Source organism: Oncorhynchus gorbuscha, unplaced genomic scaffold (assembly GCF_021184085.1).
Source record: "Oncorhynchus gorbuscha isolate QuinsamMale2020 ecotype Even-year unplaced genomic scaffold, OgorEven_v1.0 Un_scaffold_4919, whole genome shotgun sequence".
Taxonomy (NCBI): Eukaryota; Metazoa; Chordata; class Actinopteri; order Salmoniformes; family Salmonidae; genus Oncorhynchus; species Oncorhynchus gorbuscha.
This window is the reverse complement of record NW_025748836.1, coordinates 13,100-30,375: the sequence shown is the minus strand read 5'-3', so window position 1 is coordinate 30,375 and position 17,276 is coordinate 13,100. Positions and strand designations below refer to the sequence as shown.

General features: G+C 43.9%; 1 long non-coding RNA gene, 3 other non-coding genes and 1 pseudogene across 4 annotated transcripts; 4 read left to right on the top strand and 1 right to left on the bottom strand.

Annotated features, from left to right (window-relative positions):
* Positions 1-193: 193 nt before the first annotated feature.
* On the bottom strand, positions 194-11,618 carry LOC124028859 (annotated as a pseudogene).
* A 2,196-nt stretch (positions 11,619-13,814) lies between these two features.
* LOC124028863 lies at positions 13,815-13,902 on the top strand. The gene has a single exon (XR_006837672.1). It is a non-coding gene; the product is annotated as a small nucleolar RNA SNORD88 (small nucleolar RNA).
* A 113-nt stretch (positions 13,903-14,015) lies between these two features.
* On the top strand, positions 14,016-14,820 carry LOC124028858. Its single transcript, XR_006837669.1, has 2 exons — positions 14,016-14,248; positions 14,466-14,820. It is a non-coding gene; the product is annotated as an uncharacterized LOC124028858 (long non-coding RNA).
* LOC124028861 lies at positions 14,045-14,132 on the top strand. Its single transcript, XR_006837671.1, has one exon. It is a non-coding gene; the product is annotated as a small nucleolar RNA SNORD88 (small nucleolar RNA).
* On the top strand, positions 14,296-14,383 carry LOC124028860. Its single transcript, XR_006837670.1, has one exon. It is a non-coding gene; the product is annotated as a small nucleolar RNA SNORD88 (small nucleolar RNA).
* Positions 14,821-17,276: the final 2,456 nt, after the last annotated feature.

Below are 17,276 nucleotides of genomic sequence, written 5' to 3'. Positions count from 1 at the left end.
ATATCCCATAGTGTATTCTCTTTGGATGAAAGCTTTCCTGCAGATAGCATGGGCACTTTATAAATGTATTATTATTTATTTATTCAGAAAAATATTTTACCTTTATTTAACTAGGCAAGTCAGTTAAGAACACATTCTAATTTACAATGACGGCCTACCCCGACCAAACCCTAACCCGGACGACGCTGGACCAATTGTGCGCCGCCCTGTAGGACTCCCAATCACGGCCGGATGTGATGCAGCCGGTATTCATTAAGGAACAGTACACAGTACACATCGGCTGAGGATCATTTCAGACACAATGTTTCTTATCAAAATGAGTCATTTTCCTTCTATCTATTTCTTTTTACAAACATAGTGGTGTAACTACACCGTCTCTACATAGTTGGCTGGGTAGAGTCCCTCTCTCCCTCCATCCTTCATCCCTCTACACCAGCCCTGGTCATCCTCATCCTCAGTCTTCAGAAACTCCTCACCTGGAGGGGAGAGGTGGAGCATGGTCATCATATATCATTCAGTAACAGAGTACCACAGTCTCTCTCTCTCTCACACACACACTCACAGACAAGTACAGCGTGAAGACCTACCTGCTTTAAAGGAGAGCTCATCTGTCTCCTGTCCGTCATAGTCATAGAGAGCCCTGACCTTAACTCCTCCGATCATTACACTGAGAGAGAGAGAGAGTGTTAGTGTAAATCAACCATACACTAACCGTAACTACAGGCAATTAACACAACAGTCAGTATCTGAACTATATGACTCATCATAATGAGATGGGAAGTGAGTTCTACACGTCTCCTGTATCATACTAAGACTGTAACGTACATTCCTCCAACTACTTAACATCACTGAGATAGAGTTGTGCTGTAGGAGGAATCAATAAAGAGACAGATGGAGACATGTTTACCTCCTCTCTATGGTGCCTTGCTGTGACTCTACCTCTTTCTCTTTCTTCCCTTTTTTGCTTTTCTTCTCTGGCGTCCACTCCTGAAAGAGACCTTTCATTAGACCCCGTTGGACAACAAGGCAGACCGGTCCAGTCTATTAGCCTCCAGAGACTGTAATACTGGTCACATTGTTGGACTATGCTCTACTGTTATACAGTCTGCTGCATTAGCTTGTAACACTGTTCACTACATTAGACTAACTCTGACAATAACACAGGGCAGAAGTCTACATCAATCCATCAGTACATTATATTAGGCCCCATTAACTTCCATTAGCCCGCTGTGTCTGTGTGTGTGAGTGTGTGCATGTGTGAGTGTTGCACCTGGAACTGAGGCCAGTCGGTGGGCATGCCCGGTCCGTGGGTGTTCTTCCACCAGCGCAGGTCGTCCTGCTCACTGATGGCCATGAGAGTGTTGTGGAGCTCATTATACACAGCCTTCACACTGAGAGAGAGGAGGAGAGAGGTGGAGGGGGGAGGGAGAGAGGGGGGGAATGATAGAGAGTGAGGGAGAAGGAGAGGGGGGAGGAGTGAGGGAGGGTGGAGGGACAGAGAGGGGAAAGGGGGCGTGACAGAAATGGAGAGTGAGAGATGAGATAAAAACATTTACACAACGCAACTACAACAAACACCCCCCCAACAAACACACCATCCTAGTCACAGTCTGGCTGCAGGTGTAGCCTACCTCTCGTTGTTGGTGACGTCCAGGTGTCTGTGGACGGACAGGAAGGCCTGTTTGAGGAAGCTGATCCTCTTCCTCTCCTCCTCCTGCGATTGGTCAAAAATACACTCCATCTCCTCCATGTAGCGAGGGGCATAGCGGGTCACCTCCTCCAGAACCTTCTCATAGCGGACACGCACCTGGGGGAAGAGTTACACATTATTACACACAGACTCACACATTCACTTCTCTCCTTCATTCTCTTACTGTCTATCTCTTACTTTCTCCGTCTCCTGCTGAGCCAGCTCTCTTTCCTCCTGAATCTTCCTCTGTTTCTCGATGGCCACGTCAGGGTTGCCCTTGGCGTGGACCTCCCGGTCCTTGGCAGTCTGCTCCTTTACGCTGCACTTTATGGAACGCACTCCTGGCTTTGTCCAGCTGGGGGGCATAAGGTAACACTGACATATTGCGACCCAATGAAGACCCTGCCACAAACACTTTCAAGTCATTTACCTCTGCCCTACTCCTATATAAAAGTATGATCTTGAGTCTGGGAATCTCTCAGCAGAGATTGTCCATTCAACGTGGTGATTCATAGTGTCTTAGGAGAGACCTCTCTTTCATCTACAGTATTCTAACCTTCTTCAGCCGTTTTGGCCCTTAGGCTTGAGCACGTGCGAAGCCAGTCCCAAAGTCCTGGGACTCCTTGAAGCTTCCAAAGACCTTCTTATGGAAGGTCTCTTTCTGCCAGGTCCTGACCCGGTCCCCGTCCTCCGAAACCAGGAGCGACACACGGACGAGTGCAGGGCGGCGAGACGGTCGGCGGAGGAGAGGAAACACTGCCACGCCTGCAGGAGGGATCCATATAGCGGGCCTGTAGGAGGGGGAGGGAGCAGAGAGAGAGAGAGAGTGGATGGGTATACAGTATCAACAGGGAACATAGTGAGCAAACAGTGAATCTCTTCAACTGCAGTACTCACTGGAGTCCACCAGGGGCTTCCACTGTTGCTCCACTCGCTGAGTTGATGAGCGTACTGCCTCTCCACACGGGGCTCTCTCCTGGAAGCACACCACGATGTCATTACACGCCTGGAAGAAATCCTCCGTGCGCTTCACCGTGCGCTGGTAGTTCCCAGGCTAGGGGGAGGGAGGGAGGGAGGGAGGGAGGGAGGGAGAGGAGGAGGGAGGGAGGGAGGGAGGGAGGGAGGGGGAGGGAGGGAGGAGGGGAGGGAGGGAGGGAGGGAGGGAGGGAGGGAGGGAGGGGTGAACAAGGACGAGGAGGGGAGGGAAAAGTTTGAGATTGAACATACAGTAGTAATGTAGCAATGGATATTAACACGGATAGTGAAGTTAATTTCAGTTAAATAACAATTTGACTGTTTCCTCATTACACTCTCAACACCATGACCTGTAACCTGTTTTCATCCTAACGTCGATCTGTTTTCCTCTAGACAAGTCATTTCAATATTTTGACGTTTCTGTAAAAGCCTAATGAAGGCACCATGGGGTGTGGCTGGTGTAGACAGGCCAGTAAAAGGACAGATGAAAGGGGAGTGATGGAGTAACAGAGGGCAATTCACTGAGGGTAATGACATTACCAGAGTTGTGTTTGTGGATGTGGAGTTGGAAAACGCTCCATTATTTTCCTGGCTCTATTTTCACCCCTCTGCTTCAGTTTGATAACTTTTCCTTTCTCTCTCTCTCTCTCTCTCTCTCTCTCTCTCTCTCTCTCTCTCTCTCTCTATCTCTCTATCTCTCTCTCTCTCTCTCTCTCTCTCTCTTTCTCTTCTCTCTCTCTCTCTCTCTCTGTCTCTCTCTCTCTCTCTCTCTCTCTCTCTCTCTCTCTCTCTCTCTCTCTCTCTCTCTCTCTCTCTCTCTCTCTCTCTCTCTCTCTCTCTCTCTCCTCTCTCCTCACTCTCTCTTCACTCCCTTTCTCTCATACATACATACACCGTGGCACGTTCCAGACAATATCTATGTAATTGTCTCTCCTTTGGGTCATCCTCATCCCGTTCCCTCCCTCTTCCTCTCTCTTTGTGTATGTTGTGGTTTCTACTGACTCTGAGAATTAAGTGAAAACAGCTGAGGAATCTTGCCCAAAGCCAACAGCACTGCTCCAGAACGAGCCGCAGCCAACCAATCACAAAGGCCGACCGAGACAGCCACTACAACTGAGCCTGCACAACACTACAGTATATCACAGAAATCAAGTCATCAGAGATCTGACATGGTTCTCTGTAACAAATCACATTTCATGTACATACCAACACAGTAGAGCAATCAAATGGCTGTATAGTTGCGTACATAACAGGCAGAACTAGAACAATGTGAAATGCTGGGGAAGCAACATAGTGAACCTATAAACTCAAATCAATCAGACAGTACAGTGGACTGTCACTCCAGTGATGGCTATTCTGCACACTCTACAGAACTGAACTAGTAATAACTATGACAACACAACCAGTATACTCCATAATAAGAGTCAGAGCACATATTCTACCCAACACTTCACAATGACAGGCAGCAGCCAGAAGAGGAGGGCCAGAGAGCAGCATTAAGAGGAACTGGGCTGGAAACACATCCAACACAACAGGAGGGAGCCCAAATTACAGAGAGAGAGAGGAGATGAAAGTGGGGCAATGACCAGGAGGCCAGCGAACAGGAAGAGAAGAAGCAGACATGGGTCAGTCGGATGGAGCTGCAACTAGCCAATTGGTGGAGCATAGAAGCCAAACCAACCTATCCTATAGCCATAGCACATTTATCAGCCTATGATATGAGCCTTATGGAGGATGGTTAAAAACAAATCTATTTTTCATTTGAGACACATATTGGCTATCTGCTCCCTCGATGGACACCAATGGACATTTATATTTATCATTATTATTATGTTTTGTTTCATTCACACCTGCACTGTTGGAGCTCGGAGCTGAACTATTTCACTGTTCACTGCAACTAAATAAACATCTTACGCATCCAACAACCCATACGTAAAATGTATGGACCCATGACTGTAAGTTGGTTTGGATAAAATCGTCTGCTAAATGGCATATATGATGTATTATTAAGTTGTTATAATCCATTTCAGAGTTGTTTATTAACAGGTAATAACGTTGTAATGATTAGAATACGGCTGTAAAGAGGTGGGTGAATGATGGAATGATGCCCCAGCTAAAAGGGAAGCAGAACTTCCTTTATCAGAAACTAAACAACATATGGCCAGCCTAGTGTGATAGAGAGGCCTTGTACACACTGACCTATGAGCAGCAATACTGTTTTGTCTGTCACGGGAATCTCTTGTACAAGGTTATCAAGACATCCTGAGGCTAAATGATGCTGTGTTTTCCTGTCTGTTTCTTCCCCCTCCACCTCTTTCTCCATCTCTCTCATTACATTTCTCTGTGCACACACACACACACACACACACACACACACACACACACACACACACACACACACACACACACACACACACACACACACACACACACACACACACACACACACACACACACACACACACACACACACACACACACACACACACTCACCATCCAGAAGCTCTGTTTGGTGGCATCTTCAGTGGCAACCTCAGGAGGGAGAGTCGACATCCTGTCCACTGAAACAGAAGAATATGTAGTGAAATCATTTATGTCTTTCAACATTCTGTGCAGCTCTCAACATACCTTTACACCACCCAGGTGGTCAGGTGAATACAACAACATACCTTTACACCACCCAGGTGGTCAGGTGAATACAACGACATACCTTTACACCACCCAGGTGGTCAGGTGAATACAACGACATACCTTTACACCACCCAGGTGGTCAGGTGAATACAACGACATACCTTTACACCACCCAGGTGGTCAGGTGAATACAACGACATACCTTACACCCACCCAGGTGGTCAGGTTGAATACAACGACATACCTTTACACCACCCAGGTGGTCAGGTGAATACAACGACATACCTTTACACCACCCAGGTGGTCAGTTGAATACAACGACATACCTTTACACCACCCAGGTGGTCAGGTGAATACAACGACATACCTTTACACCACCCAGGTGGTCAGTGAATACAACGATACCTTTACACCACCCAGGTGGTCAGGTGAATACAACGACATACCTTTACACCACCCAGGTGGTCAGGTGAATACAACGACATACCTTTACACCACCCAGGTGGTCAGGTGAATACAACGACATACCTTTACACCACCCAGGTGGTCAGGTGAATACAACGACATACCTTTACACCACCCAGGTGGTCAGGTGAATACAACGACATACCTTTACACCACCCAGGTGGTCAGGTGAATACAACGACATACCTTTACACCACCCAGGTGGTCAGTTGAATACAACGAATACCTTTAACCACCCAGGTGGTCAGGTGAATACAACGACATTTACACCACCCAGGTGGTCAGGTGAATACAACGACATACCTTTACACCACCCAGGTGGTCAGGTGAATACAACGACATACCTTTACACCACCCAGGTGGTCAGGTGAATACAACGACATACCTTTACACCACCCAGGTGGTCAGTTGAATACAACGACATACCTTTACACCACCCAGGTGGTCAGGTGAATACAACGACATACCTTTACACCACCCAGGTGGTCAGTTGAATACAACGACATACCTTTACACCACCCAGGTGGTCAGTTGAATACAACGACATACCTTTACACCACCCAGGTGGTCAGTTGAATACAACGACATACCTTTACACCACCCAGGTGGTCAGTTGAATACAACGACATACCTTTACACCACCCAGGTGGTCAGGTGAATACAACGACATACCTTTACACCACCCAGGTGGTCAGGTGAATACAAACATTGACTTTTACACCACCCAGGTGGTCAGGTGAATACAACGACATACCTTTACACCACCCAGGTGGTCAGGTGAATACAACGACATACCTTTACACCACCCAGGTGGTCAGGTGAATACAACGACATACCTTACACCACCCAGGTGGTCAGGTGAATACAACGACATACACACCACCCAGGTGGTCAGTTGAATACAACGACATACTTTACACCACCCAGGTGGTCAGGTGAATACAACGACATACCTTTACACCACCCAGGTGGTCAGGTGAATACAACGACATACCTTTACACCACCCAGGTGGTCAGGTGAATACAACGACATACCTTTACACCACCCAGGTGGTCAGTTGAATACAACGACATACCTTTACACCACCCAGGTGGTCAGGTGAATACAACGACATACCTTTACACCACCCAGGTGGTCAGGTGAATACAACAACATACCTTTACACCACCCAGGTGGTCAGGTGAATACAACGACATACCTTTACACCACCCAGGTGGTCAGGTGAATACAACGACATACCTTTACACCACCCAGGTGGTCAGGTGAATACAACGACCCATGGTCCTTTACACCACCCAGGTGGTCAGGTGAATACAACGACATACCTTTACACCACCCAGGTGGTCAGGTGAATACAACGACATACCTTTACACCACCCAGGTGGTCAGGTGAATACAACGACATACCTTTACACCACCCAGGTGGTCAGTTGAATACAACGACATACCTTTACACCACCCAGGTGGTCAGGTGAATACAACGACATACCTTTACACCACCCAGGTGGTCAGGTGAATACAACGACATACCCTTTACACCACCCAGGTGGTCAGGTGAATACAACGCATACCTTTACACCACCCAGGTGGTCAGTTGAATACAACGACATACCTTTACACCACCCAGGTGGTCAGGTGAATACAACGACATACCTTTGCCAGGTGGTCAGGTGAATACAACGTACCTTTACACCACCCAGGTGGTCAGGTGAATACAACGACATACCTTTACACCACCCAGGTGGTCAGTTGAATACAACGACATACCTTACACCACCCAGGTGGTCAGTTGAATACAACGACATACCTTTACACCACCCAGGTGGTCAGTTGAATACAACGACATACCTTTACACCACCCAGGTGGTCAGTTGAATACAACGACATACCTTTACACCACCCAGGTGGTCAGTTGAATACAACGACATACCTTTACACCACCCAGGTGGTCAGTTGAATACAACGACATACCTTTACACCACCCAGGTGGTCAGTTGAATACAACGACATACCTTTACACCACCCAGGTGGTCAGGTGAATACAACGACATACCTTTACACCACCCAGGTGGTCAGTTGAATACAACGACATACCTTTACACCACCCAGGTGGTCAGTTGAATACAACGACATACCTTTACACCACCCAGGTGGTCAGTGAATACAACGACATACCTTTACACCACCCAGGTGGTCAGTTGAATACAACGACATACCTTTACACCACCCAGGTGGTCAGTTGAATACAACGACATACCTTTACACCACAGTTGAATACCAGGTGGTCAGTTGAATACAACGACATACCTTTACACCACCCAGGTGGTCAGTTGAATACAACGACATACCTTTACACCACCCAGGTGGTCAGTTGAATACAACGACATACCTTTACACCACCCAGGTGGTCAGTTGAATACAACGACATACCTTTACACCACCCAGGTGGTCAGGTGAATACAGCGACATACCTTTACACCACCCAGGTGGTCAGTTGAATACAACGACATACCTTTACACCACCCAGGTGGTCAGGTGAATACAGCGACATACCTTTACACCACCCAGGTGGTCAGTTGAATACAACGATGGAAATCCATGAAGACCAGTTTGGTTCAGAAAGTCTGAGATAATTATTTTTCTCCACAGTAAAGTTGATTCAAGAGATTGTTACATGTATTAATACAACTGGACAGATAAGAGGATACACTGTAAAGGCCTTGCTGTGAATTTGACAGTAACTTACAGGCAGCTCAGTCATAAGTACAATTCTGTGTTTCATATTGTAGTATACCTACTGTAATATAAATACGGTATCAAAGCAAGTACTCTTCAACTGTGAATGAATGAAATTCACTGAGGGGTGGGGTTTATATTCCACAGTATTTACAAGGGATTGGTGCAAGCAAGTTGGCTGCTGCAGTATGCAAAGTGTTTACACATATTTTGTGTTTTATATCACGTGCACATCTGGAGGCCTTAACAAAGGCTTCCAAACTGGCTGCAACCACAGAGCAAAACAGACCAAGGACATGGCAAAATGTAAGGTTTAATCTTTTACTGCAGTGGGCTAAATCAGGGTCACACATGGTAGTCTTAAACAAATCTACTTTGAAACAAAAGTATATACCTCACACACATGGTTATGGGCTTAAAAACAAGAAGAAACCTGTACCATGTCAGATATAGAGTTGTCACGCCTGACCTTAGAGAGCCTTTTTTATGTCTCTATTTTGGGTTGGTCAGGGTGGCCATTCTATGTTCTTTATTTCTTTGTTTCTGGCCGAGTGTGGTTCCCAGAGGCAGCTGTCTACAGTTGTCTCTGATTGTGGATAATACTTAGGCAGCCCTGTTCCCTCCTTCTGTGTGGGATCTTGTTCTTTGTTTGTGTGCAGGTAGTTTGCACAACGAAGCTGTTCGGTCGTTGTATTCTTTATTGTTTTGTCTTTTCTAATGTTTCACTTCGTTAATACATTATGTGGAACTCAAAGAACGCTGCGCCGTGGTCTCATCCTTCCGACGACACCCGTTGCAAAAAAGTTTAAATGTTTAAAGCGTAAATCACAGAAGACTGTAATATAACAAAACTGTTTGACATAAAAACACTTTTCATTGCTATTAAAAAATATTATCTTGAGAAATTAGCATATTATGAAAAATATTGTTAACATTCCACCCATAAGGTTAGAGGGGGCACTTTGGTCATTGACTGCAGGAGAGGGCTAAACTTGCTGCCACTCCAATCTGTGCCTTACACATTTTAAATTGATGAGGCACTTTAACCACATAGGAGTTAAATTGGTCCAGTATTCTCACTCACGGGTGCAACAAATATAGCATCTTACAAGGCACACCTCAAAATATGGTAATGAGCCAGAAACAACAATACCGTGCACCCACTAGTGGTCAAAAGGGTTTTGGTGCTCCAAAGATACGGTATGGTACTGTACTCTGTGGTTTGGATTTACAATACCATTAGAAATACAGCAATTATTTCCCTGCCCACAAATTTGTTGTTGCTGATAATACCCCCAAATTACCGTATAAATTACAGTTTTCCGTGTAGAATTGACAAATGTGTTGCAAAAGCAAAGTCTAATTTCTACAGTGTACAGGGTAGATTGATAACTACCAGTAGGTGAGAGGGAGTTATTCTGGCGTGGTACAGTATCAGTATAATACAGTAAAACAGATACTCAGAGGCCTGGCATTTAAGGCCCTGAGTCTACCAGCAAGGATGGAATGCCCTCTCCCACAATTCCCAGCTTTGAAACTTGAGCCATCCCAAAATAAACAGGGGTAAAAGGTCACCCCACTGTCCCCGTCTCCCTACTCTCTCCTCTCTGTGTCTCTGCTGATGGGCTTGTCTTCCCCCTCTCGCCCTAGAGAAACATAAAAACATAGACACACATGCTATAGGCACACAACACACACACAAACTCACATGCTCCTAAATCTACAGACACACACTCAGACAGACAGTGCCAGTTCCAGCGACATAAGAGGTTTCTTAGCGCCCCTCGGCCGCTAGCGGGCACGACCCCAAAAAATATAATTGTCGAAACTTACTATTGAGAGTAAGAATACACCATTTACAATTTCAAAATGCGGTTGTACATCAGCAGTTTTCTGCTGCAGAGGCTTGGGAGGAGCTATAGGAGGACATCCTCCTACAATGAGACCGTCCTCCTATAGCTTCTCCCACCAGCCTCCACTGTTCTCTTGTTATGTCAGTCACTGATAGTCACTCAATTAGCCATGTCAGCTAACAATTTGTTTAATAGGTAGTTAGTTTAGCCAGCTATCTAAACACGCAGGGCACGTGTCCAGGGACCCTGAACTCCAGGGGGGCCCCATTGATTTTGTTAGTCATTCTCATTAAGATATCATATTAACATGGCATATGTCATTACAAAATGTGTAGATTTGCAGGAAATATGCTTCGAACGGCAAAGAAAATCTCCAAACGGCTAGTGGTGGCCCTGCGGACAGACTCACATGCTCAGTGACACAAAATATAAACTAGAGAGACAAACCAACATGATCCCAAACAGCTTACAATAAAACCTCTCTCAAGGCATTTTACAGAGAATGTAACAAATCCCACTCTGTCACAAGACTAATATTTCTCTGTCTGTTTTCCAGATATCTTTATCTCTCCCTCCCTCAGTGAGACCCACTATCAGATCCAGTAATTATTCTGTATCTGCCTCTATTCATGGGTTATCACATGATTCTCCTTCTTCAGTGAGGGCCTGTGATGAAAGTGTGGATTCTCTCTCTCTCACTCTCTCACTCTCTCTCTCGCTCTGTCTGTCTGTCTGTCTGTCTGTCTGTCTGTCTGTCTGTCTGTCTGTCTGTCTGTCTGTCTGTCTGTCTGTCTGTCTGTCTGTCTGTCTGTCTGTCTGTCTGTCTGTCTGTCTGTCTGTCTGTCTGTCTGTCTGTCTGTCTGTCTGCAGGAAGATGACACAACCCACAGGGTCTTTAGTACTCTCTCACAACAGATATATAATGAATAATTTCCTTCTTAACCTTTGACCCCTCTTCCTGTCCCCTTTTTCTAGTGAAGGACCCCAATCAGTACAGATAGTGATAAGAGCATACCAAATCAAGGTATTATTTGAATAATATCTCACTTACCGTCTACTGCCATAGATTTGACTTGATCATAGACCATGCAAAAAAATCTGAAACGCCTGTGTGCTGTCCAAGACAAACTATTAGAAATCTCTGGAGGAGTCCAACACTTTTGCAATAGCCTACCCCAAGAGAAAGCAGAAAGGGGACATCTTCTGAAACTTATTGAAATGCTCAAGCCTGGCACATACTCCCACTGCCAACTCTCTCACCCTCTGTCTACCCTCTCTCCCCACCACAGTACACATCACCTCTGGCATACACTCTCTCTCCTCCCCCTGCCCCCCGTTTTGGCTGTCACACATAACTCAGTACATACACCCACGCCTAGAGGAAATATATAGCAACATATGAACGCATACTACAAAAATAGACTTGTACAGTGAACTATCAGTGTATCAGGTCTTAATGAAGTTTGAATTCAGCCAGAGAACTCTGAGGTTACAGTGAAATACATGGAAAAGTGTCTTACCTCTCACTCGTTCACTGCTGCTGGTGGCCTCACTGTTTTCACTTGCTCTTCTTTTCTGGGTTAAGTTTCTCACCACCCTCCTCTCTCTCTCCCCTTCTGTCTCTCCCTTAGCCTGCTCAGTTTTTCCCCTAGTTCTCTCCTCTCTCTTCCACTCCTTTTACCGTGATTTTGCTCCCTCTTCTTCCCCTTTCTTTGGCCCACTGTCAGTGTCAGAAGAGTTGGCTGTCTTTTTCCCCTCTCTCCTCCCTCACCCGCTTTCTCCGTTCCCTCTCTCTTCAAAACAGCTGCAGAAAACTAATTCTCTGGCTCTCTGTGCCACACCGCTGGACAGCACCCCTCCCACTTATTCTATCTTTCCCCCTCTCTCTCTCTCTTTCTCTTTCTCTCTCTCTCTCTCTCTCTCTCTCTCTCTCTCTCTCTCTCTCTCTCTCTCTCTCTCTCTCTCTCTCTCCATGGAGTGTTAATGAAGTGTGCAGTGTTTTTGGCTTTTAGTGTGTATGTGTGCCTGTGGTCTGGGGTAGCAACCTTTGACTAGGACTGTTACAGAGCACTGTGTATGTGTGCTATATACAGCCTAAGGTTTTGTCACATAACTGTATGTTGTTAAATACCACTCTACACAAGCCACAGAATCACATATTATAGTCAAAGATAATAAGAACAAAATTCCACCCCCTCTACGTCCCCTTGCCACTCCTCTATACATTCCCCAAGGGTGTTTGGGGGTCTGCCACAGATGGTGAGGACATCCAGTGTGTGAGTGTGGATGTGTGAGAGAGAGAGAGAGAGAGAGAGAGAGAGAGAGAGAGAGAGAGAGAGAGAGAGAGAGAGAGAGAGAGACAGAGAGAGAGAGAGAGAGAGAGAGAGAGAGAGAGAGAGAGAGAGAGAGAGAGAGAGAGAATGTGTGTTTCACTTTAAAGCTGGGGATCTCTGGAGATGAATAGGCGGCCATATTACCAACAGCAGTCACTCACATACCTTATGATCTCATGCCTAATGCTATGCTACACTTCTCTGTTCTGCCTTGCCAGGACTTGTCGTTTAAAAATTAGACAGTTGAGCTGCTGACACAGTGACTCTGCAAGGCGTCATCTTCAAGCTCATGTTATTGTCAAACATTGGGCTGTCATTGAGGGGAAATACAGTATTATCAATCCACACATTATGGTTCCAAAAGTAGAACCACTCACACAAAGTTACCATTATACTGAAGTGTATTATACTGTGTATTATACTGAAGTGTATAATGGTAACTCTGGCAATAAAGTATCCTGATCACATGTTCTTTTACCAATTAATCATGTATGCTTTGGCATGTATGGCCTCTCCAATGGTTATCTTATCCAAGACAAAAATGTTGCAAGTAGTTAACAAATTAAATATGCATATAATACACTTTAAATACATTTTATTTCATAGTTCGACTTCAAGTTGTTAATTCTAAACAAGGTGATTGTTTTTACTTACGGCGCCTACGATAGGCAGCAAAAAATGGGGTCCTATTCTTGTCTCGGAAATGACATTTAAACCGGCCATTTTGGTGAGTCAGCCTTTTCCTCACATAGACTGGAGGGTCAGAACGTGGCCTGGTGATTGTGAAGCTGGACATTTTCGTCTTATTTGAATTAAACGATATAGCTAGATAATTAATTTCCTCAGCAGTCAAGTTTTATTTAGTTAGACAGTAAACGAATTCCCTCGATGTGGCTATCTAACGTTAGCAGCTTGCTAGCAAAGTAGGCTAATTGTAGAGTATGCAGGAAGCTCGTGTTAGCTAAGTAGTTAGCTATAGCTACTTAAACGTTTGTATGAAACTTTCAATTTATAATTTCGAAATATTTCGTTTTGATTTAGCCTATACCCAAGAGGGTGCACCTTTCTATGGGCACTGCTTAGCTAGCAAGTTACCTGGGGCATTGCGGTGTCTGGCACGTTGTCTGAAACGTCTCCTATGATGTTTTGCACTGGGCTCTGAAATTATGTGGCGATAAAGTTCTCTCTGGCTCTGACAGGCCCGAGTCTGAGGATGTTCGCGTCTAATGTAGTTAGTATTGTCTGCTTGATTGTAAGTTGCAGATATTGTCCTTATGGGAGTCTTTCTATTGTCCAAAGGTTACGAGGCTGTCAGAACCCACAAGGTGAGCGGGTTTTCTTTCATATGTAACGTTACTTTGTTTTCCTATGATGTTTTGCACTGGGCTCTGAATTTCTGTGGCGAAAAAGTGCTCTCTGGCTCTGACAGGCCCGAGTCTGAGGATAATGTTAGTCTGAGTCTTGTAGATTTTTTAAAATATTCATAGATTATCATCGATTATTGTCCTAATGGAATTTATTTTCCCCAAATGTGACAGGGCTAAGTCGATACCAAACTTACAAGGTGAGTAAATACTAATGACTAGCAAATTGAATCCTTGTTTAAATGTCTTTCTCCTGTGATGTTTTGCACTGGGCTCTGAATATCTGTGGCGATAAGGTGCTCTCTGGCTCTGACAGGCTTGAGTCTGAGGAGACTGATGATAATTAATCACATAGGATCCTTGTAGGTTGTGATGTAATTATTTTCAGACATTTTTCTATCACTTTTTTTCATGCAGTTCTTGGACCTGTACAGAAGATGTGTGGTGACTGCAGTCTGTTATTAACATGGGATGAGTTCTTCAATGGATAATTTAGGGGCCTGTTTTGCACAAGAGGCACTATTTTACCTGTATTTCTCGCATTATCCAGCTGGTGTCACTTAAGTCCCTTTTTTGTTTCAATCAAGCAGCTTCCCCAACATGACCAAGATTGTGAAACAATATCCCTTTTGCTAATAATTCTGTAGATGTGGGAAGAATTGTTAATACAAGGGCTGACTCATCAATGGAAATGTGCTGACCTAAGTGAGATTATTATTATTTTTTTCCTGATTGTTATGTAAGGCTGAAACATTAAAATATTTTAATCAGATACTCTGGGTCATGTCCTTTCTAACTTTACAGGTGAGATCCCCCAGGAGCTGTGTTTGCTGCAAATGGTCAATTTATTTGTAAATGTAATAAATGACCACTCAATTTTATTTCTGCATCTTTATTATAATTCTAATTTATTAATCTCTTAACATTTGACATTCATATATTTGTTTATATGAATGTGCATATGTAGATCACATTCTGTAAATTACTGCTCATACTTCTCATCAATTTAAAATATTCTCTTAAACAAAATGGTGCTTTCTATATAGCCAGATCCTTCCATCTCCTAAATGTGTAATTATACACCTCTTGACTCCTGCTATGAGATGGTGGTGAAAAACACTGCAAAACAAGTTTGTCACTGCCACATTTACCCAACACTAGTAAATGGTAAGGTTGTCATAGCAGCAGGAACAGGCATTCATACCATGTTGATATTCTAAGAGTAATGTGATAATGAACCCATTGCATAATGCAGTGACTGTAAACCAGCTGAACAGTACATAGTCTCTCACAGTGCAGCAGCTGTGTAGGGGGATTTCTGCGGGGAGTTGATGCCTGGAGGACATGCAGAACAGAGGTCTTCCATAGGGAATGGAGCGAGCGGTATAGAAAGCACTTCAGTTAAATAACATTTGGAAGACAGATTCTTTAGAACTTTAGGGTTAGATTTTTTTGTATCATAATTGGGATGAGCATTATTTTCATCGTCCTTATTGCTATCACCAACCTCATTCCCCATCCTGAACTCTGCTCATGTAAGGCTGTATACAGAGGCAGCCCAGTTTTTCCCACTAATTTGTAATTTGACAAATCAGATGTTTTTTCAGATCTGTCAAACTGAGTTACTGAATTGTTCTGCCTGTGTAAACAGCTTAAGTGTGTAGCATGTGGGCATCAGGACAAGGATCTGAAGGCCTCACATTCCTCCAGATTGGCGTGAGATGGAAAGCACTCATGCATGTAACCTGCCAATACCCACCCGCTGCTGGGGGATGTGTTTTAGGACTCAAATGTGGTGTTTAGTAGTAAATGGAGATAATGGAAGAGCCCTTAATTTTAGTGATGGAGAAAAGAATGTCCAACTGATAACAGATTAAGTTGAAAGCACCCAATCCAACTAAATGCAAGGTGAAAATAGGTCAATAGTATAATTCCTGTGAAAATGACAAATCAGGGATATTTAACCTTTCCTTGCTCAGGGACCCCCTCCCAGGCAAACGGGCGACCCAGGAACCCCATTGCACATTTTTTTTAACGTCTTCTCAACAGGTGATTGACAATGGAAAGGTGAAGTAATCAACATTTAAAAATAGATTTGGTAGATAATTTGCCATTATTTTGAACTCTCCACATAATTGGAAGAGGAAGTGTAAACTCTAACAGAGCCTATTACCTAGATAGGTCATTTAAACACTTTCGCTAAGAACAACTGTTTAGCTGGTTAAACAAAGTTTTGCTGTGTGTTGCCAAAAATGTATGTCCAAGTCCAGAAAGCTTTCCAGCAGCACTTGCCACACTGGAAACTTCTACACGTGTGCTGTTTCAAAGCCTATGTCAGACACTGGTGTAATTTGCTCTAGGAGTTGATTAATAAAGTTGATGTAATTATAAAGATATTCTCCTCCACTGTAGGTATGTAATTCAAAATGTTTATTCTGTTATTGATAGCGATATAAAAATCATGTTTTGCTTTGGGGGTTTTGCAGAACCCCTGGTTGAATAGCCCTGACATAAATTCATGTTTAAATGTGTAAATAAACAATGAAATATCAAATAAAATACTACTTTAATGATCCATAATGACTTGAAATGTACAAAATAGAACCAAATTTGATGTGAATAATTATATGCATCTTTTTCACAATACCATTTGTCTCGTGGCCATTTCCAGGGCACAATAGCTACATCTTGATCTGCATAAAATAATGTGAATAATGACAATGTAGTGAATCTAACTTTGGCTTCCACACAGTGAGGTTTAAAGTGATACGTATAGTCACAGCTTTATACACAGACGCTGCCTCAAAGTGAGGAAGCTTGGATGGCAGAGTAATTCTTGCATAAAAATATATTTAGGGCTAGATTCAACCCAGAACGCGGAATATCCTCATTATAGCGCAATTGACATTGAGCGGTCATTTCCAATTGAGCCGACAAATGCAGTGTTTACTGTGAATGCAGTCTCTGGGAATGCGGGAACATTGTCTTTAAATGCCAAGCGTGCTATAACGCGGGTCTTCCACCCTCCGGATTGAATCTAGGCCTCAATGTCAATCTGAAGCATACATCAGTCAAACCATTTCAAAATATTATACCAAAACAAGAGGGCAAAGTAAATGTGGTGGTTTTATGACTAGACAAAAGCCTTGATATGTAAAGCATTTTGTACATCAAACTAAATAGATATTTTTTCTGTATTTTTGGAGGTAACAATATAGTTTTATATTT